Here is a 26,308-nt window from a genome sequence, read left to right on the forward strand (position 1 = left end):
TGACTTATCTTTTATTACCTTATGATGATCAACTTTTAGTATTTTATGGAAATTTAGGTTTCAGTATTGACTATACCAGTGCCCAACCTTTTTCAATTTGCAGGCAAATTTCATTGTCTTTTTGGCAACCCACAATAAGATGTTAATACATGAGAAAAGAAACAATGCAACTTGGGCAAAATCAAATAACTGGCTAACTAATCCCATACCCAACATGGACTGGTAACTGGTAGTTCGCCATATGAGGTGTTATTGGCTTTTCTCCCACTCAGGATATGTAAATTCTCTTCTATCCTGTCCTATTAATAATCTTATTTTTAAAATGAAATTAAGTTTTTGTATATCAAGAGCCTCAAATAATACTTAATTTAAACTATACAGCTATACCTCTAACGTTAGGAATCCCAATGTTTTGCCTTTCAGATACCTAAAAATTATGAACTTAGCCCGGAAGTTACAATTTAGTCGCCATGGACACCTAAATAGGTATTGCTCATTGTTGCCACATAGTGGCCGCTGTTAAAATTCCCAAAATACCAAATTTGATGGGAGACGGGTTGATAGTTGCATAATATCATTTGATGTACTACTTAAAATGTCGTAGGTGTGTTGAGTTTGTATTATATTACTTGATGTACTGAAAGAAAAAGTCGTAGTTCGGTTGAAATTATATGAAATGTCCTGATCATCAGATGTCAATCATTGGAGATCACATTGACGAATTTTGTTGTTCTATACTGTCACCTAGCGCAGACTTTTCAAATATTTGCTCATGTCAGCCATGTCTATTTATCCATTTTGCCATACTTTTTGCGGTGTGTTCCACGTGTCCCACGTATCCATTGCACCACGTGTCCCACTTAAACCACGTGTCGCAATAAGACCAATTGTCACACTTATGCCAGGTGTCCCACTTGAACCAATAGTACCAACTGTCTCACTACATCATCAAAGGTGAATAAATCGTGCATATGGAGTCAAAGAATGATTTTTGATAAAATTAAACGCAGACGAAAATTTCCGCGCATGCAAAATTTCTCTGTATAAACTTTTTTTGGCTTCAAAACGAAAGCACTTAAAAATAATATTAACAAGAGAGCTATGCTATATATGTATAAATATATATGGACACGTAGCGCCACATAATTTTGAGGACGTCATAGCAAAAAATAAAAGTGGTAGCCTTTTGGAGAGAAATTCTATCTTGACAAACACTTGTTATTGGTCAACATTATATTTTTTAATGCAATGTATAAAAAAAACAGTATATGGTACAATTATAAACAAGAGAGTTATGCTCAAACAAATGGCCACGTAGCGCCACATTGTGGCAAATTCGGATGACGTCATGGCACACAGAAAAACAAATCCCATGCAGCTCACCGGTATCTTTGAAATAAATAAAAGTAATAGCCTTGTAGCGAAAAATTTAATCTTTGGGCATAGGCCGCGAGCCGAGGACATTTATCTTTCAGTTTCGTAGCGCACATCAGGTAACTACCTGAAAATGATTTTAAAATGTTCCTTAGAAATTTAGTAACAAATATTGCTTTGTTCCCACTTCCAAAAGTTGCACGTTTTACAGAAAAGACGCTTTTACTACAATAAATATGTGTTACCATCTGTCCTATTTTCTCTGCTTTTCCGGTATCATGGGCCAATGAACGCAGACTTCTGCACGACGTAACAGTCAAGTTAGTCAGCTGTAGGTGGATCCCCAGTGGTCGGATGAATATCAGATGTACTACAACTGCTCGCTTTTGCGTTGAGTAGCCTTTCCTGGCTTTCCATAGTTTTTTTCAGTTACCGGTAATATTAGTTCAGTTATTCTAAGGAGGTGTTGAAAAGTATGGGTAAGATATTAAACACTTGTATATCCTTACCACAAATAGCAATATTAGTTGAGCACTAGCTCATAAGACGTTGTTAAATAGGTACGGAGCGGTACCGTAACTCCAAGGAAGGCTAGACCTAGAATAATATGTCACAAACAACGATATTTTCTGGCTTGCATGAAATGTTTATGATTAATTTAATGACTCTTCTTGACTATTCAGCAGACTTATACTACTATATAGGCCACAGCATATTTGGAAATATAAATGAATGGCTGTTTCTGTAATGCACGATTGTGTGAATTATTCAATTTCACTAATGTCGGTTGGTCTAAATCTAAATTCATAGAGTCGACAAGAACCTGGGAAGCAATGATAAGTTATGCCGGAGTGGAAAGAAAGGTAGCATTGGAAACGATTGAGAGGTGAGAAATCAAGTTGTAGACAAACAGTTGATGTTTTAAAATATAGTCTATAGTCCATACTCATACTGTCATAGGACATTTCAGACTGTGATATATCAAAATTTAGTGTAGATATAGTCTAGTAATGGTATGCAAACACTGCTGGACTGTAGTACATGCAATGAGCAAATATACGCTCATTTAGTACATCAGATAAAATGCATTATGTATTCAAGGTATTAGTTAGTGTTTAGGGGTATTTTTAAACTCATGCTGCTCCAAATATTATTTTCTTCCTCATTTTAGATACTGTACTACAAAAGAAAACGGCAATGTTCCACCAATCCGACCTAACGCAGGCTCTGATCCCTGCTGCTATCAGTGCTATAAAATGGATTAAACAAGAAGTCTTGAAGCTTAAAGGTATATGAGAATCATAATAGTTGCAAACAGCTTAGATGGGCTATTCATATTGAAATACTTCAGCACTTTTCTGCAATTGGAACTGCCCATCAAATTCATGTTGGAGACTTCATTGAGATTTTCAATTCATTTTTTTCCCTCGACTATGAAGATCTTTTGAGGTTAACGAGGCATTAATAAATAAAGCTGAGGAATTTGAAGAGGATATGAAGAATGTAAATGATACCAGGGCACGTCTATTTAACACTGTCAAACATAAGGATTATACTCTCCACACAACAATGATTCACTGAAGAAGCATGTGGCCCTCAAATCAGTTCTTGAGTTGGCAAACTGCAAGTGTAAGAAAAATAGTCAAAATAATTTATGAAAGTGTGCCAAAATCAACTTAAATTGCACAGATTTTTGTTTTTGTATTGACTGCAAAAATCACAGTACACTTATAGAGGAAAAGTCGATTTTTGAGATAGTGGATTTCGAAAACAATTCAGAAGAAAGTGAATTAGATATTACATTTGATTTAATAAGTATCATTTATTTGTTGTTTTTCGGACATTTGTTAGTGTCGTAGTCCTGTTTCTAGAAATATTATTGCCTTTGTTCAAATACATAACCACATAAACTAAAAAAAGATTAATTGTAAATTGTAATATTTCTGTTCACTATTTTATGTACATATTGTACATTCATTTAATTTTCTTGACTTTTGCTGTAAATTTCTAAGTGAGAAATAACTGATTTATTTGTGTTTTCGTGCTCACGATGTTAATTTGTGACTTCATTGCTTAAAAATAAATACGTTTGATAGCCTCTATAAAATGGATGTAGCTTTTTATGCTGTTCTTGTTGTAAACTGCTTGTGGTTATTACATAAAATTTATTCGCAAATGTGAATCAGCGTTGTTGGTGTCGCTGCTTTCGAGCTCACTCCCAACTCCTGTCACACAATTAAAGTATTTTTTGTTGTTGGTTACATGTTTGCCATATTTTTCATAATCTACCTAATAAATTATGATTGACTGAGGAAGTCCGATTTTGGTCAGGCAAAACATTACAGGAATACATTTGTGTTAGTGTGCTGTAGGGCTCTCGAATTGCATAGTTCTTATGTATGTGTTGTGAACTTATGGTTATTGAATTTCCGGGAACCTCTTATATTCAATTTCGCACCAGGATTGTGGAACAAGCTGTAATGCGTTCATTATGTTCGTTTTCACACAAAACTGAAGAATTTATTTAGTTACGGTACCAGATGTGCGCTACGAAACTCATTTTCTGGGCGTTTTCATGGCTTCGTCTCACGGCCCATATCCGTGGTAAGGATCTACAAGTGTTTAATAACTTACTTATACATTTTTCAACAACGTCTTAGCATAACTTAACTAATAATAACTAAACAGGGCTATGGAAAGCCTGCCCAACTCAGCGCAAGGTCGAGCAGTAATAACTAATATTCATCCGCTCGCTAACAGCTGGTTTAATTCAATTGTTACGTCATGCAGAAGTCATTGTTCCATGCCGAAAATGTAGAGAATATAGGACAGATCGTAGCACATATTTCTTGTGGTAAAAGCGTCTTTTCCGTAAAACGTGCAACTTTTGGAAGTGGGAACAAGGCAATATTTGTTACTAAATTTTTAAGGAACATTTTAAAATCATTTTCAGGTAGTTACCTGATGTGCGCTACGAAACTCACTTTCTAGGCGTTTTTCAGGGCCTCGGCTCGCGGCCTAGCACTAAAAATTTCAAAGCAATTGATCAAGTAATCAAAGACAAAAGCGTTTTTTTTCTGTGACAGAGAACATCAAGAACAACAACATAATATTTAAATGATCCATAGGTCCACACACGTGTTCAAAAATGTTTATGTAGTCAATGGCGAAGAGTTCAAAGGCCGCGTTAGTGAATTTTGCTGTTCTATATTGCCACCTAGTGTATATCTGGGAAATTTTTGCCTTTAAGTGCAATTGTGTTATCGTGTGGATAAAAAGTGATGTTTTTATTAATAATAATAATAAAAAAAAAAAAAAAAACAGCGCGCACATCTGCCCTTCTGTCGCATTGATAACCTATGAGTATGAACTTGTTGTAATCACAACGGCTGTTGGACTGAGAATGCTACGCGCTGTGTGTTTCGGTATTTACTATTAGATTTGTATCTCGTGATATCAACATGATCAAGGCCCATCCACCGGAATTAAAGAAGTTTATGGATAAAAGATTGGATTTAAAGTTTGTGTTTGGCAGTCGTCAGGTGCGGTCGCATTTTTGAACGGCGCAGAAAGATTAGATTGACAACAATGAACCAGCACTTAAGGAATATCAACAAGTAGAGGCCGAAATATGAAATTACATGGCAGCATAAAGGCAACATACGGACATCATAACAGAATCGAAAGATGAATACAACAGGGATTGATTCAGATATTTTATTTTGTGACAAAGAGTATGATATACTGCTATTTCTAGAAATTCCGCTTGAATACTGAGTATTCAACTATATATGTGTAAAATAGTTTGCAGTGTAACTTACAGTGTAACATTTTTAAACATTCATTTAGTGGCATATTTTTGACTTGTTCTCTCTGTGTGTATACCGGTACTGTTTTAACAATGTTGGCCACGTCAATGTATCAATTAGGCTACAGACCTGCTCACGTGTGATTAGTGTTTTTCCTAATAATTGCTTTTATGAGTGTCCGCACACCGAATTTGCCGCCATGGTTTTGCGTTTGTTTGTATATTAAACCACTTATCACCTTTTCCGCAATGCCTAATCTAGCAATCAGTGTAGTTTTTCATGGCTTGGTTTTTCCTAAAGCTTTCATGGCTTCATGAGTATGACTATCGTCGCAAATTTATTACATTCCACTCCCCACATTATCTTTGCATGAGGTTGTAGGTATTGGTCATTATCAACGTAATTGTTGAAAGAGAGTACAACAGCCCGAAAGTTTATTACTTTCGTGTATTTTGTTTTTTAAGTTTGGCCCAAGCCTCATTTAATTGGGCTTGTGTTTTTGTGTGCGTGCTGGTGGGCAGGCACATGAGATACTTCATGTTTTAAACTTTTTTGTAGGTTTTGCTTGCCCTCCAGAATTCTCCATTTTAAATTTAGGTTTGTTATGGAGTTTTCGAAATAAACTATCTATCTATCTATCTAACTACATAATCTGAGAATGGTTGAATGAAACGTGATTATACTGTAGATTGGTTAATGTAACCGCTGTTTGGTTACAGGTTCCTCTATGGAAGGCAATTAATGAAGCAGCATGAGAAACTTTGATCCCCGACCTTTGAACTTTTGCATCAATTTCATCTTGTTATAGTCAATCCCCGTAATTCCCAAGTAATATTCCACGTTCAACCAAATCTACTCTATTCTGCATTTAAAACCAATAACCGGTTGACAATTCCCATACCTGACATGGATTCGCCATATGTTCATAGTCAAGTTTATTTTATCCATCCAGTAAAAAAAAATATACAATGTTTAAACGAATAATATTGAATACACGTTTCATTGTGGAAGGGAAGTCGCGGAGCCAAAGCTGGTTATAAAGCGGCGACACCCAAGGTTCGGATATCTAATTAAACATTAGTAAGTTATGGCAACTTGATTGTCAAGTTGTCTCTTCCCCAGGATAAATATTGAAGTCCAAGATATGAATGAAAAAAAGTGTGTGAAAAAGTGTTGACCTATCAGATGCCACAGGTCCATGCGCTTTGTACAAATAACTGGCTCACTATACTCATACCCATGATGGACTGGTAAGCGGACAAGACACCGTGGATCAGCATATGAAAAAGTTGTCTTATCAGCTTTCATCTCCCCTGTGATAAATATGTAAACCCCATCCTTTAACCATCAAGTGCATGCATCTGAAATAAAATGGCTGGCGATCAACCTCGTACCTGACATACATAGGTAACAAGACCAGAGGCTGTGGTTAGCCATATGGCCAAGTTATATTAGTTTTTCCCCAGGATAAATATGAAAGTCCAAGATATGAAAAAATGTAAATGTTGACCTATGAGATGTCAAAGCGCTTTGGCCCATCTAACTGGCCAAATATTCCTTTACTCGACGTGTACGGGCTACAGGAGAGAAACCTTACGCTTGTTCAATACGTCGGAACAGTTGTTCTACATTGAGTAACTCGAAAATTCACATACAAATGCATATCGGAAAGAGAAACCCTCATGTTTGTGAAACATGTGGGAAAAGTTGTTCCACGTTAAGTCATTTGAAAAAACACGTACACGTACAAGGAGGAAACCTTATGCTTGTGCAATATGTGGCAAAGTTGTTCTAAATGAAGTAATTTAAAAAAGTCACATACAAATCCATCTCGAAGAGAAACCTTTTGTTTGTGAAATAGGTGGGAAAAGTTGTTCTACAGAAAGGTCACATACAAATCTATATCTAAGAGAAACGTTATGTTTGTGGAATATGTGAGAAAAGTTGTTCCACATTAAGTAACTCGAAAACTCGCATACAAATCCATACCGAAGGGAAACCATATGCTTGTGAAATATATGGGGAAAGTTGTTCTACATAAGGTAACTCAACAGGTCACATACAAATTTATATTGAAGAGAAACCTTATGTTTGTGGAATATGTGTAAAAAGTTGTTCTACATTAAGTTATTTGAAAGTCACATACTAATCCAAACCGAAGAGAAACCTTATGCTCGAAAACTGCTTGAGAAATATGTGGGGAAGTTGTTCTAAATTAAGTAACTTGAAATGTCACATACAAATCCTTAACGGAAAAAAACTTTATGCTTATGCTTGAATAAGTTGTTCTACATTGAGTAACTTGAAAAGTCACATACAAATTCATACTGGAGAGAAACATCATGATTGTGAAATATGTGGAAAAACTTGTCCTACATAGAGTAACCCAAAGTCGCATAAAAATCAATACAGAAAAAAAAACTTATGGTTGTGAAATATGTGGAGAGATTTATCTACATTAATCTTAAAAATCACATACAAATGCATTTATGTTTGTGAAACATGTGGGAAAAGTTGTTCCACGTAAGTCTCTTGAAAAAACATGTACACGTACTCGTACAAGTGAGGAAACCTTATGCTTGTGCAATATGTGGGAAAAGTTGTTCTAAAGGGAGTAATTTGAAAAGTCACATAGTAATCCGTCTCGGAAAGAAACCTTTTGTTTGTGGAATAGGTGGGAAAATTTGTTCTACAATAAGTAACTTGAAACGTCCAATAACGATATAATGGAAACTAGTCGAACACGTGGTACAAGTGTGGAACAAGCTGAGTTATCTGGGGTCATGTTTACTTATTGACTTGTTAACCAACATTAACACTTGTTATTGGTCAACATTAAATTTTTTAATGCAATGCATAAGAAATTCCAAGTATATGGTACAATTTTAAACAAGAGAGGTATGCTAAAATGAATGGACACGTAGCGCCACATGGTGGCAAATTCGGATGACGTCATGGCACAAAAAAACGAATCCCATGATGCTCACCGGTATATTTGAAATAAATAAAATTAATATCCTTGTAGTTTAAAAATTTAATCTTTAAACACTGAAAATTTCAAAGCAATTGGTCAAGTAATCAAAGAGAAAAGCGTTTTTCTTCTGTGACAAAGAACATCAAGATCAAGAACATCAAGAACAACAACATAATATTTAAACGATCCATAGGTCCACTTACGTGTCCACAAAAGTGTTTAGGTGATCAATGGCGAAGAGTTCAAAGGCCGCGTTAATGAATTTTGCTGTTCTATATTGCCACCTAATGTATATCTGGGAAACTTTTGCCCACTGAGAACAACAGCGCGCACAGCTGTCCTTCTGTCGCATTGATAACTTATGAGTATGAACTTGTTGTAATCACAACTACATAATCTGAGAATGGTTGAATGAAACGTAATTATACTGTAGAGTGGTTAATGCAATCGCTGTTCGGTTACAGGTTCTACCATGGAAGGCAATTAATGAAGCAGCATGAGAAACTTTGATGCCCAACCTTTGAACTTTTGCATCAATTTCATCTTGTTATAGTTAGGGTTACCATATTTTTGTGGCTTCAAAGCGGGACGCCTCCAAAGACAACGCCCCCGTAGCTGTTATTTTGTAACTATACAGTTTCCAATTTTATTACATAGGCCTACATTTGAAGCCATCACGGTTGTCTTCATTGACCATATTTTCATCGAGAGTTCATTCGCATATTCTCTGTCCAAATATCGGGTTCAGTTCGAAACATAGGAGCGAATTGACGTTAACGAATTACAAATAATTCGTACCGATAATTCAAATTTTGACTAATTAGTATTGGTATTACATGCAATACGTTAGCTAACAATGTTATCAGGAAACATGTACGTGTATTAAGCTGAATGGCTGAACGCCGAAGCGGGACATTCGGCTGACTTGTCGGGACGCCGGGACAAGACGCTAAAAAGCGGGACGTATGGTAAGCCTAGTTGTAGTCAATTCCCAAGTATTATTCCACGTTCAACCAAAACTACTCTATTCAGCATTTAAAACCAAAAACCGGTTGACAATTCCCATACCTGACATGGATTCGCCATATGTTCATAGTCAAGTCCATTTTATCCATCCAGTAAAAAAAATAATATACAATGTTTAAACGAATAATATTGAGAAGGGGAAGTCACTGAGCCAAAGCTGGTTATAAAGCGGTGACACCCAAGGTTCGGATATCTAATAAAACATTAGTAAGTTATGACAACTTGATTGTCAAGTTATCTGTTCCCCAGAATAAATATTAAAATCCAGGATATGAATAAAAAAAAGTGTGTGAAAAAGTGTTTACTTTTCAGATGCCACAGGTCCATGCGCACTGTACAAATAACTGGCTCACTATTCTCATACCCATCATGGACTGGTAAGCGGACGAGAAACCGTGGATCAGAATATGAAAAAGTTGTCTTATCAGCTTTCATCTCCCCTGGGATAAATATGTAAATCCCATCCTTCAACCATCAAGTGCATGCATCTGAAATAAAATGACTGGCCATCAACCTCGTACCTGACATACATTGGTAACAAGACCAGAGGCCGTGATTAACTATATGGCCAAGTTGTCATATCAGTTTTTCCCCAGGATAAATATGAAAGTCCAAGATATGAACAAAGTAAATGTTGACCTATGAGATGTCGAAGCGCTTTGGCCCATCTTACTGGCCAAATACTCCCTTACTCGACGTGTACGGGCTACAGGAGAGGAACCTCACGCTTGTGCAATATGTCGGAGAAGGTGTTCTACATTAAGTAACTCGAAAAGTCGCATACAAATCCATACCGAAGCGAAATCATATGCTTGTGAAATATGTGGAGAAAGTTGTTCTACAAAAGGTAACTCAACAGGTCACATACAAATTTATATTGAAGAGAAACCTTATGTTTGTGGAATATGTGGAAAATTTGTTCTACATTGAGTAATTTGAAAGTCACATACTAATCTTTACCGAAGAGAAACCTTATGCTTGTGGAATATGTGGGAAAAGTTGTTCTACATTAGGTACCGGTACATGGAGAAGTCACCTACAAATTTATATTGAAAAGAAACCTTATATTTGTGGAATATGTGGGAAAAGTTGTTATACATTGAGTAACTTGATAAACCACACACAAAGCCATACTGGAGAGAAATCTTGTGCAATGTATGTATGTATGTTTATTTGCCTCAAAAATGTAACAGTATCTGCATAATATATAAACAGTAAAACAGAAACGGGATACATGTTCAAGACCTTACTGACCTAAGACACAGATGTGCGAAATGTAACCCTAACAAATATAATATATGAGGGAAAAGTTTTCCTACATAAGCTAATTCGAAAAGTCACATGAAAATCCTTGCTGCAAGGAAGCTTCATGATTGTGAAAAAAGATCATTCTTTACATTGAGTAACTTGAAAAGCCACATAACTGGAGAGAAACCTTACGATTGTTAAATTTGTGGGATAATTGTTCTTTAACTTGAGTAAATTTAAAAGTCTCATACAAATCCATACCAGAAAGAAACCCCATGCTTGTGGAATATGTGGAAAAAGTTGTTCTACATTAAGTATGTCGAAAAGTCTCATACAAATCCATACCGGAAAGAAACCCCATGCTTGTGGAATATGTGGAAAAAGTTGTTCTACCCTAAGTAACTTAAAAAAATCACATACCAATCCTTACCGGAAAGAAACTTTATGCTTGTGGGAAACGTTGTTCTACATGAAGTAACTTTAAATTCAAATACAAATCCATATCGAAGAGAGAAACCTATGTTTGTTGAATATGTAGAAAAAGTTGTTCTACATCGAGTAAATTAAAAATTCACGTACAAATCCACACAGGAGAGAAATTTTATACTTGTGCAATATGTGGGAAAAGTTATTCTACATTAGATAAGTCGAAAGGTCACATACAAATCCATACCGGAAAAGAACCTTATGTGCAATATTTGGGAAAAGTTCCAGAGAGAAGCTGTGCAACATGTTGGATAAGTTGTTCTATATTAAGTGACTTGAAAATCCACATACAAATTCCTACCGTAGAGAACCCTCATTCTTGTGAAATATTCATTGAGTAACTTGAAAAGTCACATACATGATATCCGTACCGGAGAGAAACCTCATGCTTGTAAAATATGTGTAAAATGTTGTTCTAAATTAAGTAACTTGAAATGTCACATACAAATCTATACTGGAAAGAAACCCTATGCTTGTGGAATATGTGGGAAAAGTTGTTCTAGTTTAGGTAACTTGAAAAGGCACATTCAAATCCATACCGGAAAGAAAGCTTATGCTTGTGGAATATGTGGGAAAAGTTGTTCTACATTGAATAACTTGAAAAGTCAAATTGAAAATCATACCAGAAAGAAATCTTAAGTTTGTGAAATATGTGGAAAATCCTGTTCTACATTAAGTACGGTAACTTGAAAAGTCGCATACAAGTCCATATCAGCGAGAAATCGTATGCTTGTGAAATATGTGGGAAAAGTTGTTCTACATTAAGTAACTCTAAATTCACATACAAATCCATTTAAAGAGAGAAACCTTATGTTTGTTGAATATTTCGGAAAAGTTGTTCTACATTTAAGTAATTTAAAAATTTGTATACAAATCCATAACGAAGTGAAACCTAATGCTTATGGAATATGTGTAAAAAATTGTTCTACATTGAGTAACTTAAAGTTATTTACAAATCAATACAGAAAAAAACTTTATGGTTGTAAAATATGTGGAAAGATTTTTTTACATCAAGTAACTCGAAAAGTCACACAGAAATCCATACCGAAGCTTGTGGAATATGTGGAGAAAGTTATTCTACATTGTGTAACTAGCAAAGTAACATACAAATCCATACCGGAAAGTAAATTTGTGCTTGTGGAATATGTGGAAAAAGTCACATACAAATATATACCGAAGAGAAACCTTATGCTTGTGATATAAATATATGGGAAAAGTTGTTATACATAATTTTTTGAAAAGACACACACCAATATATATCGAAGAAGAACCTTATGCTTGTGAAATATGCGGAAAAAGTTGTTCTACATCAAGGCTGCCCAACCCGCGGGCCGCATGTGGCCCGGCTGACTGTTTTTTGCGGCCCGCCCTATAAAGTTTAAAAGCAGACTTTCAAAATTTTCACTTTGTTTTATGTCATCAATATATATGCGAAGTATGTTTCGTGATTTTGGTGTGATTATTCCTGCCATCTATCTACATTCAAATGCCGGTTCTTATTATTACATATGTGTCAAGTCTTGCACCCTGGTGGACATTTCATTCTGATTGCTTTCTTCCGTGTCGGCTTTGATCGTCTTTATCGCCAACCTAAAGTAAAAAGTCAACAATATCTTTGGTACTAGTCCCAGGACTTGTTGTCCTTTTTTGTTTAAGGTATTTTCGCGTTAAATAAAATTTCGGAAATGTCGTCACTGCATATTCGTCAATAATTCTGATAAAATTGACTTACTGACATTGCTACATATTAGTCAAATCAGCATATATAGGCTATTCTTCCAAAATCTTTGTACTGCTACCTAATTAAATACTTGTATTGGTGATTTAAATTTCATGAAACGGCCCCACATAAACTTGATATTCCCACGACATTGGTGCACAGTATGCTCATTTAAACATTTAGGCAGTATCATGGCTACTGAAAGTGAATGAATGAAAACACTATAACGCAAATATAACACTCAATTTTGACGTGATGTGTGTGTTCTCGTGTGGTAGTTAAAAAACCGCTAGTGTGTTGTGTAGTGATTGTTTCTTTGATTCGGCGGCCCGCCAGTGTCATGTCCACGCCCCGCGTTTGCGAGTATTCTAATATTCGACTTGATATTCGAATAATTTGCCAGTCTTACTTACACAGTAACCATAAATCAATAATTAACTCAATTGATTTTATGTTAATAAACTTGCCTTTTATGTATTATGTAAATTACCTAAACCGAAATTAGAACCTAGCTGGTATTACGTTGGCAGCCCGCAACGAAAAAGGTTGGGCAGGCCTGTTCTACATTAAGTAACTTGAAAAGTCACATACGAATAAATACCAAGGCAGAACTTTATGTTTGTGAAATATCCGATAAAAGTTGTTTTACATTAAGTAACTTTAAAAGTCACATACAAACGTATACCGAAGAGAAACCTTATGTTTGTGAAATATGTGGGAAAAGTTGTTCTACATTGAGTAACTTGAAAAGTCACTTACAAATTCATACCAAAGAATAACTTTATGCTTGTGGAATATGTGGAAAAGTTGTCCTACATCAGGAGTGACCAACCCGCAGTTCTTGAACCGCTTTCATGTGGCTCTTTTTACCTTCTTCATTTTAATGAAAAAATAGGTTACAAATTACGATTTATCATTTTCGATTAAACATATTATGATTCGTCGTGTATTCTTCTTCTACGTCGCAGATACTCGTTCATTCACTTTACCAGGAGTGGACAACCCGTAGCTTGCGAGCTGCATGCGGCTCTTTTCACCTTCTTTATTTTAATGAAAAAATTTCGATTTAACATATTATGATGTGTCGTGTAGTTACGTCGAAGATACACTTTACGATGCAATCGTCCACTATACGTTACAATTAAATTCTTTGTTGTGAGACGCGCTTATTGCGCAACAACGACTGTCGTAATCGTAGTTCTGCGAGTAACGCACAATTTACCACTTGGATGAAGTGCAGATAAAACGTCACAGATTACGCCATCAACGACTCATTTAATCGGATTTGGTTTCCCTCTAGTCTCAGAAGCAGCTGCAATTGAGTTCTCGTGTGATAGTTAAAAAACCGCAAGTGTGTTGTGTAGTGATTTTTTCTTTGATTCGGCGACCCGCCAGTGTCATGTCCTCGCCCCGCGTTTACGGGTATTCTAACGTTATTGTGGGTAAATGTGAATTTGTTTTTGAGTAGGCCTACTGATAGTTGAGAGTTAACTGTGTCAATAAGATATCAAAAATGCATATTTCTAACTGTTTAGCATTATTAATAGGGGCCGCGAGCTCAAAAGTTTGGGAAGCCATGGGCTAGACCACTTCATTCCCCAAACTAGAGCCTATTATTGCCAAATTATAATCCAGATTGTAATAGTATTTAAAGGTACAAGTAACAGTATAAATATTTATATTTAATTAAGGTAGGACGATGGGGAATAGGAATATGTTGGTTACCAAAGTGGTAAAAAGGATTATGTTTCTTTCTTAGATATTGACTTCTTCAAGGATAAAGGAATTAGAATTATTTCACAGGATCATTTCTTCATTTAATTATTGTGATGCACATGATGTCAATTCAAATTTATCATAGATGAGCAATCAGCCTGCAAATTTTGTTGATGTAGACACCATTTATATTCAATAAGCTAGCCATTGAATTGATCATCACGAAACGACCTGAAAAGAAAAATCTGCGAGTAGAATATTCAAGGGTTACATATTAGGAAATAACACTCACTAGTCACTACCCTACACTTTTGTTGAGAAGAAATGATTATTTTGAGTAAATATTGATCATTAGTCATTTATCTTTGAAACGCAAGTTGAAAGACCTGAGTTGAATTCTGGTTGGGACACAGCACACAGGGTAAATAGTCTTCCCAAACCATTATAGAACTCTCAAACCACACTAGCCATTTGTATGTTGGCCTTCACGTTAACTTCACAGCAGAACCTTAACCTAGGATAACATTTTACACACAAGACAAATCATGGAATACCACAGCAAATTAAAATAAAGGGGAGAATCCAATATGTGTCGACTGGTCGCCTAATTACAGTAATAGGTACGGGAGTTAAATTATACCTTCTACAACCCTCACAAAGAAACCACTCAAATAGAAATAAAAGATCATGCATGTGGAATATCAGAAACTCGAATATTCGAAGAGAAAAGCGATTTTTTAATGATGACAACAACATAATATCAAAACGATCGTTATGTCCACTAACGTTTCAAATAAGTAGCTGAGATTTCACATACAGTAAGAAACGTGTTTCATCAAATAACTCTCTTGGAAGAAAACAGTCATATGTCAGAACGGATTCGAAAGCTCTTCTGATGAAAAAAAAGCTACCATTGCTATAAGAAGACATGTTAGGTCGGCATTGGTGATCAGAGACAGGAGTGTAGCCAGGAAATTTCGACGGGGATTCTGAACTTTGTAATTGCCAAGTTAGACCATAACAGCTAGCACAATGATCACCAACGCGTTGCCCGTGGGCACCAAGTCGCCAGCGAAGACCATATGAGTCGCCCGCAGGTCTGTTCCATACTAAGCTTAATAACGTCTCTTATAAGTAAGCTACATCAATTAAATTTTTTCCTGCTATTTTACTATAAATCACACTTATATGGGAACTAGAAATGACACTATATTAATTATTGTAACCATCAACCTTATTTTTATTTGACCTCAGTGATGTGACGGGTCAATTAACACTCTTCCAATTATGACATCACGCTGAGATCACTTTCCACGAACCTGTGTTTTTTCTTGTCCGTTGGTTAGCGGAGCGGAGCAGTATACAATTATTGATTCCAAAGAAAAATCCATCATTTCCACGATGAATGGGAGGTGGATATATTTTTACCACCATGAAAACAGCCTGCGTGTGACTCATTAGTGGGGCGATTTTAGCGACGGCAAAGAGGAGAAATATTTCACATCTTGTCACGTAATCTTCCGCGCTAACTACCCACTGGTCAGCACAGTATGGACAGAAAAAGCTCGCGAGTCAAATCATACAGCAATCCTATTTTACGAGACCATCGTTTATTTCAACCTATCCTTTCGAATCAACATTTTTGACATAAACTCAGGATAGGAGGAGATTTACATATTTATCCAGGGGGAGAAGATAGCCGATAGGACGGCTTAACCATATGACAAACCACGGCTTCTCGCCGGTCACCATTCGATGTCGGGTATGGGATTAGTTAGTTATTTGTTTCCGGAAGCATGAACTTGATGGCGAAGGAAGCCTCAACCGACCAGCGGTTACGTGAACCACCCTACGGCGGCGAGGAGTCCAGCAATTCTTTCGTACATAACTATCCCCGCATGGGATTCTAACCTGCGAACCTAACGCCTAACACGATGGGCCGTAGCGCCGCGACTCACTCCACCAGGAACAAACATGGAACACGCCTCACTGATGAAAATCTGCAAGACTCGCTCAGAGTTACAGTGTCAAGTTACACGTCGGAGTATAATACTCTGCAACATTTGATAGTACTGTTGAGTTCATTTTATCTTAGACTTGTGCAGATTGTTGAAAATCAATTTAAAAACACTCAGTTTTGAAATACAAGTGTTATTGATAGAAATTTATTTGCAACGTTGTGATATGCGTTTGATTTCCTGGAGAATCCTAAAGTTTATTAGTGTCTATACTTCACTAAATACCAGTAATTATATCAATAATTGAAGCTTAATCGAGCAACTGAGTTTTTTAGAAGTGTAGGCCTACATTGAACTGGTAGCCCGCAGCTTAATCTGTACCCAAGAAGTAGCTCTCGGCTTCGAAAAGGTTGGTGACCCTTGCTAGCAGAACCGGCTCAGGGTCTAAAAAGCGTTCTAAGCTATGAAAAATTTCTGTGTGATACGAAAAAAATTTGCTTTATTTACATTTTAGAAGAGGGGTCTGACCCTGATCTGATCTTCAAACTCAATATTTCAAACTTGCAATGTCAACATTGTCAATTCGACACTCCGAGTACTAGGGCATTACAATTTTTTTTTATCATTCTTTATTGTTAAAAATGTCTTGACCCCTTCCATTTCAAAGAAAAAACATAATCCTGCAAAATATTGTTCATATTTGTCCAATTTACATTCAGAAATTTTAAAACACACAAAAACAGCTAAAAGTTTAAGTATATAGAGAGAACGGCGGGTCTGAATTCAGCAGTATAAAAGTCTATATCTAAGTGCTTTTAAATTACAGAATTCTACCCTGCTTGTCAGGATGTGATTATTCTGCGCAGTCATGCTTTAGTGATCATAAACGGGAGAGCTTTTTGAGATTGAACAGTTTAAACCAGGGGTGTGCAACCTTTAAAGGAGGGCCAGATACAAATAACTTGGTGAAACCGCGGGCCGCACTTTTTTAACATAAGCTTTCTAGTAGTCGCAGGCACAAAAAGTTTGGCTATTTATTATGACATGTGTAGTTCGCTTTGCACAAGCAAGCCATAAGCATAGATGTATATATAGCTATGCAATGCAAAGGGATTGGAAGGATTGGAATTACTAGCACAAACCAGATTGATACAGGCCGTAAACCTTTCAAAATTGTCAATTCTGCGTGGACCACACAATTTTTCCTTGTGGGCCGCAGGTTGCACACCCATGCGTTAGGGCGTCCCTAGAGTTTGGCATGCTTTTATTAACAGTATTGGAGTCTGGCAGAGTTTAGTTTGAATTGCTCTTATTGATATTGAAAAGCTGTATTCAAAGACTAGAGCAGCGGTTCCCAACCAGGGGTTATTTAAAACTATAAATACCACTGGAATGATAAACAGGGGGCCAATGAGTCCTTAAAGCCTCGGGAAGGGAGCTGTTGATGGTTGGGAACCACCGGACTAAAAATTAGAGACTACTAGAGTAGAGTCCGGAGTCAAAAATTCAAATCTAAGCGCTCCGGAAATATTTGCACAAAGATGGCGCACAACCTGAACTCTGACCTGGTACCTATACATCTTGGTGCACATACTTCGGGAGCACCCTAATCTATGGCATTATTTTCACTATCCATTGGAATATTCAGAGTAAACTTGGTGCTCCCAAAGTATTCGTACCAAGATGGCGCACAACCTGAACATAGTATGTGTACCAGGGTAAGGTTGTTCAGGTTGTGCGTCATCTTGGTGTGAATACTTCCAGAGCGCCTGGGCTTGTATATAAATAGCAAAACTTGAACACACTCTGAGATTCTGATAATGTAAATGACATGCTCCTAAAAAATATGATAATTAGAAAAATACACCACCCTGCGAAAAAAAATACACTCGAATAAATACTTGAATTATCACACATAAATCATACAAAAATATTGTTTCACCAAAAATTCGAACACAAAATCAGAGTTGTAGAGATGGGACACAGAGTCTTAGTTTTTTGTGGTCAAAATTTGGATTTCTCTCATTAATTATAGTTTCGGACTTCTAATGGTAATAATCATAATTTAGACAAAAACTCAAAAATTAAGCCAAAGAAGTTTTCTTTACAGACAATTGAAGCGTGTATAAACAGAAGCGTAACCAGGAATTTTTAAGAGTGAAGATCTTGATATTTATTATTGCCAAGTTGGACCGTAATTGCTAGGTCTGTCCGGTATAGGTCTTCAAGAGTCATAAGTGTTTTATTTTACAAAAAATTGCTATGTTTAAATCAGTAATATGCCTTTTTTACATTTAAAAAAGGAAGGAGCAACTCTCAGAACCCCCTGCTGGCTATGCCCCTGTATATAGGCTACAGTTCTCATTATCAGATTTGGTTTCCAAAGTTAAATCCTGGAATCATAATTAAAACTTCAAAAACGATTCAATTTCTAACAGTCCATCAAAGAAGATCACAAATATAATAAAAGTAAAGGGAACACCACATTTAAATGAGTAGATTGTCATAAGGAATTGTGTCGGTGTCTTTTATAATAATTATATGAGAAACCCCATCCATGAGCCGGGGGGGGGGGGGGGGTTATTATCAAAAATATTTGTGACTATGTGGTGTTCCAGAAAAGCAAATACAAAGTGGTTGATATGTTGAATATACAGAAAATGAAAAAGCGAGGGAGCACAACATAGGAGTTTATCTTGGAAAAAGAGGGGAGGGGGAGGAAAAAAAACGGGAACCCAACAAATAGCACCCACTAGAGCGGTTTTCCTTCCTGGCTGGGACATTGAAATGGTGGGGGGACAGGGGGTGTGAGAAAAAATGTCATAATCTCTCTGAGTCCTGTGTTGTGACCTCACCACAGGCAAATGCTCCCAAATTCTTAAAAAAAACTTGAAAAACATGTCTAGATATATATGCTGTATACAGCTCTCACCTGAGTGAGACGACGAAAAAGATAGGGGGGGAGAGGGGGCAGGGTAAGGGATCAGAAAAAGGTTCAGAGCCTACAGTGATACCTAGCCACTGCCGGTTTGTTCAAATTTGTCAAAATATTTATGCAAGTATGCTGAATCGTTATTTATATAAAATTGTACTCAAATTCAAATTTATCTGAAAAATTCCCCCATCCCTTAAAAATTTTTTTTTTTCTTGGTTTCCAAATCCGTTTTACACTAAGATAAAAACACAATCAGTGAATATTACAGAAAAAATAGAACACGCTTATTCACACAAAAGTATAAGTAAAATCAAAATAAAATCCCCTACTTTTTTACCCCCAGTGCTCCCCCCTTATTTTATAAAAACACAATGCATTAAAACCTAATAATAATTCCTAATTTTTTTTGTTTTTTTCTCAAATTATTTTTTCTTTGCATATTCGCAGAGGTCCTTCACATCCATCATTGCTTTTTCGATGTTATCAGCAAATCGAAATGAGTTCTAATAAGATAAGATAAAGAGATAACATAAGAATGTAAATTAATTCAAATAAGTGTAACCAGAGTCAGCACCAGGTTAGAGTTAGGCCATAATTTTATCTCGATTTTCCTTATTTCAGTTCTATCACGAGTTTGGGTACTGTCTGTGTTAGCCAAGTAAATACATCCCCTTCCCATAGGTTTCAGTCTCATCACACAACTTGATGTAAAGTAGGCAAACAAAATTCGTTGCCGCCATATTGGTACACACACTTCTGGAGAGCCAAGTTGATAATAAATTAATGATCAGGTGGTTAACGCACCTTTATTGAACATAGGTTTTCTAGTAGCAGTCATGAAAAATTTAGTTGTTGATCTTATGACAAGCTAACTGTTAGGGCATTGTAACGTCAAAGACATAGATAATAAATTGGACTCAAATACAGGCTTTACAACGCATAGTGATTGGAATCACTCGCACATACCAAATCAAAAATTTGTTACGGGGGCCGCACAATATTCAAAATTGGAACTTCTCCGCAGCCCACAATGTTTTTCCTTGTGGGCCGATTTTGGCCCGCTGGGCGCAGGTGCCACAGCACAGCCCTGTCTCACAGGTTGGTGCCCTTCATAAAATACTTATTACTCACAAAGCAGCAGTTGCGAATGAAGGTCACCTAAAAACTATTATAAAAAGAACACTCACGGTCTCGTGAGAGGAGACTTTGCTTGAGATGTGAAACATTATGGTGTTTTCGTGGCAGATGATGTAGGAGACACCGTAGCCATCATCAGCGACCTGACAAAAACGTGGAGAAATTTTTAGTAACAGGTCACAGTGCATAGGCTGTGAAGTCGGGAAATTTTGACCCAATTGTGACCCCAAAGTCTGTTCCATTTGAAATATGACTTTGAACTGTACGAGAAAACCAAATTTTATTAATTTCGGCTTTGAGTATGTTTGTTGAGAGCATGAGTAACAATATTCTAAGCGAGGCTCACATAATGTGAGTGAACATCTTCCATTGTAATAGATTTACTCTTTTACGTTCATTTTTCATTATCGAAACCAAGTACTTCCATAGAAGAGCTGGCAGGCCACAAGCATTGAGAGTCTTTAAGGGGGCCACAGATTATAAAACTTGAAATAACAGCATCGAGTCCTGTTTATTATAATTACATTATTCTGACTAGTCACACTCTAATGAGCACAGCTTGGTTTAGTCAAACAATAAACTTACAGTTTGTTCTGGATCTTCCATGGCCCGAACGAAAGCGCAAGATTCAGTCATGCATGAACGAACAGTCTCGGTCCTCCCTTCTCGGAACAATCTTGTCATCGAGGCTTCGTAAGTTAAACTGAAATGACCTTTGTCCTGTCATAAAATGATTTTTATTTTAAGGGAAGTAATACGAGAAAGCAGTCTGTATGGCAACTTATGTATGATACAGAGAAATGTTTTGTTCTACATTTCAAAAAAAGAGGGTTGCGACTCTCAAACCCCCCTCCCTGACCACACCCTTGCTTTAAAACCATTACGTAGCACCTTATACAGGGTGCAATAAGTTGTGCAGGCGATCTGTTTTATGCTAATGTTATGAATATATTTCATTCCTTTTAGTGCGGTTGGCATGTTACGTCTATTTCTCTTGGGCCACATTTTCCAACCAGTGCCCTCATGAGGGCCAAAGAACGATTGGAGGGAGGGCACAATACCAAGCGCAAAACTGAGTTTACGTTGGGAATCACATGTCTTAGGCAAAAATCCCCAATACGACTCATTAGTCATCCGAGTCCACAGTCAAGTCAGAATTAGCAAGTTAGTTGATGGCGAGTCATTGATAAATGGATACTCAAGTCAATGACCAAAGCCAAGGATGTAGCCAGGAATTTTGAAAGCGGGGTTCTGAAATTTCTAATTGCCAAGATAGACCGTCACAGCTTGCGGCTCTGGCCGGCCTTAAGACACAGGTTTCCATGAGTTTATATGACAACTTGTGTTTAAAAGGGCTCACATGGGTAAAAAATCATAGATTTTTTACTCTTGTTACTGTGTTGAATCTTTTGCCCGGTGCCTTTATTACTGTAAGGCTAAGCGATAGCCGCATTCTTTATCAAGCGGATGACAAGAAACTATGCAAGAACTCAAAATTTCAAGTGCCCCACTAAAATGTTAAATAAATGAAATTTTTCATTTCTCTTACCCTGAAATGAGCAAGTTGAAGAGACAATTGGATAAAAGCATCAGGAGACATTCGGAAACTTTTGATCAATCCTTTTCCGAATTTACGAAATGGGAACACGTGGAGGTCTACGTCATCAGACAAAAGCTTTGCAATCTTTAGAGTTGATTAAATGACGTCGATGCACTGTATAAAGGAAAATTAATCGTTAGGATACTGATTCAACTCTGTATAAAATCAGCGCTACCAAGCAAAAAATGCTAATATATAGCGCAGCAGTTCCTAACTGGAGGCCACAGAGCAGTTTCTGGTGGCCACAATGCTATGTGCAAAAATGATTACTGGTACATCAAAAAAAATAGTTTCATTCCTAGTTTCATTGCTTGATAAGGTTATTTCACAGGGTGTTTTCACTTTGTTAAGCATGAATTGTTTGATCATAATGGGATTTGGAAACTACCAATCAAAATAACACTATGAATACCACTGGAATGATAGAAAGGGGCCGTGAGTGCTGAAAGCCTCTGGTAGGGGACTACGAGCCGTAACAGGTTGGGAACCACTGAATATCATAAAATGAGATTATGAAATCATGGCTCCCAAAAGCAAAACAAAACAATTTTAGTCAAATAGTTAATATGGGAGCGAGATTCTACCTTGGATTAAAACAGTCCCAATTACAATATATATTTCTGATCAAATAGCTCAAGTGATAAGTGATTCCACTCTTTATTAATCTAGTGTTCCCATACACAATATACTTTCAGTTGAGCAGTAGGTTAGGTCAGGATGAGATATTCCACTCTGCATTAAATTAGTGTTCCCACATATAATATTTTCAATCAAATAGCCAATATTGAAAGACTGATTCTACCTGGCATTAAATTAGTGTTCCCACATATAATATTTTCAATCAAATAGCCAAGATTGAAAGACTGATTCCACCTGGCATTAAATTAGTGTTCCCGAACACAAAATATTTTTAATCTGAAAGCAACACTTACAGGTTCTGGAATGTTTCATTTTGAACGCTGAGGAGAAAGGGGGGTCGTAGTTAATTCTCTGACGCAGGTACCGTAATCATTATATCCAAAGTTCGCAAACTCATCGTACAAGACTTCTTCCGTAAGGTGGCTCATGATCGGAGCGTCAGCCCAGGAATGTTCCGCGTTCATTCCAAATCGTCCGTTTTTGTAGCAAATAACTTCGAACCATCTGAATAGAATTTATTTTTTATTAGCCTCTAGAAGTCACGAAAAACAAGGCCCTGTATAAATACTCACAGGCAAGTTTTTTTAGACAAAAGGCTGTCATGGTCTCGCTTAAGGAGATACAATTTTAGGACTAAGAACTCCCAAGTTCAGCATTGCATACTTAATTTATTGCAACCTGGATGAGTTGGGGCCTGTCATGACTCTGAAAAAATAGAAATATGGCTACGGCTCAAACTCTGATACCAATGAAAACTTGCCAAACTAAGCCTCTACTCCAGCATAATTCACAGCCCGGGCATTCACTCGCACATAATGTTCCATAGTGTGTGTACCAGGTTAGGGTTAGAAACAAAACAGAAAAAAATTGTTATGAGATACTTTGTAGAAAAATATCATCATAGCTTTTAATCATAGCTTGTCTAAACCTTAGTCGAAGAGAGAGAGTGACCTCCCCCCGAACCCCCCAAAAATAATATATATCCTGAGAAACCTCAAGCAAACTCAGAACGTGACCTCCCCCCCCCCCCCCCCCCACAAAAAAAAATAACTCAAAATAAAATTCAATCACCTGTTATGGCATTTTCCATGCAACAACGTCCGAACTTTGAGAAAATTATCCCGTCATCAAGGTCTAATACATTGGATTCATCGTCCAAAACAACCACAAACGCCGCTTTCTCGATCGCGTGCAACGACTCTTTGCTCCAAATTTGAAGAAATCACGACGAGTCTGTGAAAAATAAAATTTTCATTTAGATCAGTTTTATTTTAATGGGCCTCAGTGGCTTAGTAGTTCAAGCGTTAGACTCCGCTATGTCAGTAATGTTGATCAGTGGTTACTACCCTGTCGGACCGGTAAAATGAATTAAATGTACTCGCGGACCGGCAAAAAAATGAAAGGACCGGAACAGAGAATAATACCATATTTTTGCGCTAAATAATGCAATTCTGGGCCCTCAACATGCTTCTAGAAATCTAGACAAAAAAAGGTACACTTGAAAACATTTCACATGAAGAAAAAATATATAATAATGTGCTGGCCAAAAATTGTAATGGCTGAAACATAAAATATTTATATATTTGCATAATGAAATGCAGTGCTGGGCACCCATTATGTATAAGAAAGGCACATATGAAACATGTACATACAAAACATTTCACATAAAAAACATGTACATGCCAAATCATGTACAAACACAATTAGTCTAGAGTTCTGCTGCTGTTTCGTTTCCAATATAGGATTGCAAACGAGGACTCAAAGAAGTTTCTGCAACATGTAGCTCTGGAGCGGTGTACAGCAGATTCTTTCGCATAACGCATAGGTAACTGGTTGAAAATACAGACAACAGTTTGATAGCACTATTACTTAGCAATAGGTATTCATTATCAAATATATCCAAATTGTGACAGTGATTCTTTTTTAATTGAAATTTTTAATTTCAACCAAAGTGATTCTTCAATCTGCACTGTAAAGTAGAATCACCATTTTTTTCAAGGTTTTTTTTTTCATCGAATATCATATTATTGCCTCTGCAGTTGATCGACGCTTCAAACGAAATGAATTTACATTACAATAAAAAAAGTCGTCGGCAACTTGGTCCCAGTCTCAAAATATTGGAAAAGATCTCTGCGACCCATGAATTTTTGCGCGTCTCGTGACCACCTGCAGGGTCACAACAAGTTCATATCTTACTGGTAAATTATACTGTTCTTGACTTTTTTCTGGTTTAATCAAAGAAATATGCATAACGTTTTTTATTGATGGTCATATTAATCAGAGAAAGCACGTAGAATAGAAAAAGCACACGTGCCGATTTTTATGAACTTGCCTTTTGAATCAAAATCCTTGATCTTACACCCATGATATCACAGCTGCTATATGCATCAAATCCTCGCATATGTCCATCTTTCAAGGAATGTGGAGACAGTATTTTGCCTCAAAAGAAGTACCATTAAACCGGCTAACTTCGGATGATTTCACTATAATTCAATCAATTACTCAGCCATTTGTTGTCGGATTCGCGTCAAACTTGAAATATATTACATTGATGTAATCCTCTGTTAAATTCATGAAACGGAACTCAATTTTTCGCTGGTTATATATTTCATAATTACGCAGTATTTTACGACTGTTCACAATTTTTCTATTTCGAACCATGCTGCCGTTCCAAATGGAGGAATTAAAAATTGTCGATGTTGATCCAATCTAACAAAATATTGTTGCTATTTTCAAATCACGCCAACTCGTCGGCGCCCGAAAGTCTGGGGTCAAATCTATAACGATGACGCAACATGACGTCAGTGTGATGTCAAATTCAAAGTGTGCGTCAGATGCTATTTTGATAATAAAAAAATACTTGAACTTCTATTTTTTCTCAAGTATTCTGCGACATTTCGCGATCAGTTTAATTTGCTATATACATTGTTATCGCCCTCTATCGAAAGACGGTAGTTTGAAGAAGTTAGCATCAGTAGAAGTCACGATTAGAGCCGCTCGAAAACGGAAGATCAGTTCTATCATGAAATATGATTTTTTTAATCAAAAAATAAAACCAAATTGCGCGATTGAATATGATAACAGATTTAGATATATAAGGACTCACTATAGAAACTGCCAGAAGCACAATATGACAAACGGTTGAAAACTTTATCCGAAATTACAATGCATCCAAAATTAGCCAGTTTTACGGTAGGTCAGTATGCACGGTAAACAATTTCAATAGGTTCGCAAGTTCGCATAATTATTCTGTGGAGGATAATCATGTTTGAAAAGATTGCTGGACTCCCCGCCGCTGTGGGGTGGTTCACATAACCGCTGGTCAGTTACCTCTACCCTCAAGTCCATGCAATCGGAATAATTGTCTAACTAATCCCATAACCGGTATCCGACATGGACTGGTAACCGGGTGAGAGGCCGTGGTTCGCCATATGGTTGAGCAGTATATCGGTTTTCCTCTCCCCTGGCATAAATATGTAAATGCCCAACCTATCCTAAGTATCTCAACAATTCTAGTACCGGTACGGGGAGTCGCAGTTCTTACCACTTCATGGCAGCTCCTGCCACAAACGTACAGTTGCGTCTCTTGCCATGGTTTTATCGCACTATTACCGGTATGTTTACAAAGTCATGTACAATATTTTAGTCTATCACGCGGAATTATGTCTACTTAAACCTAACCCCAG

At 36.8% G+C, this 26,308-nt stretch overlaps 2 long non-coding RNA genes across 2 annotated transcripts; one reads left to right on the top strand and one right to left on the bottom strand.

Moving 5' to 3' along the window:
• The first annotated feature begins 2,124 nt into the window (after positions 1-2,124).
• LOC144431815 (uncharacterized) lies at positions 2,125-3,001 on the top strand. The gene is made up of 2 exons (XR_013480257.1): positions 2,125-2,260; positions 2,546-3,001. It is a non-coding gene; the product is annotated as an uncharacterized LOC144431815 (long non-coding RNA).
• Positions 3,002-21,038: 18,037 nt separating this feature from the next.
• On the bottom strand, positions 21,039-25,528 carry LOC144431823 (uncharacterized). The gene is made up of 5 exons (XR_013480258.1): positions 24,955-25,528; positions 23,694-23,855; positions 22,916-23,126; positions 21,933-22,097; positions 21,039-21,103 (listed from the first exon to the last, which is right to left on the bottom strand). It is a non-coding gene; the product is annotated as an uncharacterized LOC144431823 (long non-coding RNA).
• Positions 25,529-26,308: the final 780 nt, after the last annotated feature.

This window comes from Styela clava, chromosome 2, assembly GCF_964204865.1.
Source record: "Styela clava chromosome 2, kaStyClav1.hap1.2, whole genome shotgun sequence".
In the NCBI taxonomy this organism is placed as follows: Eukaryota; Metazoa; Chordata; class Ascidiacea; order Stolidobranchia; family Styelidae; genus Styela; species Styela clava.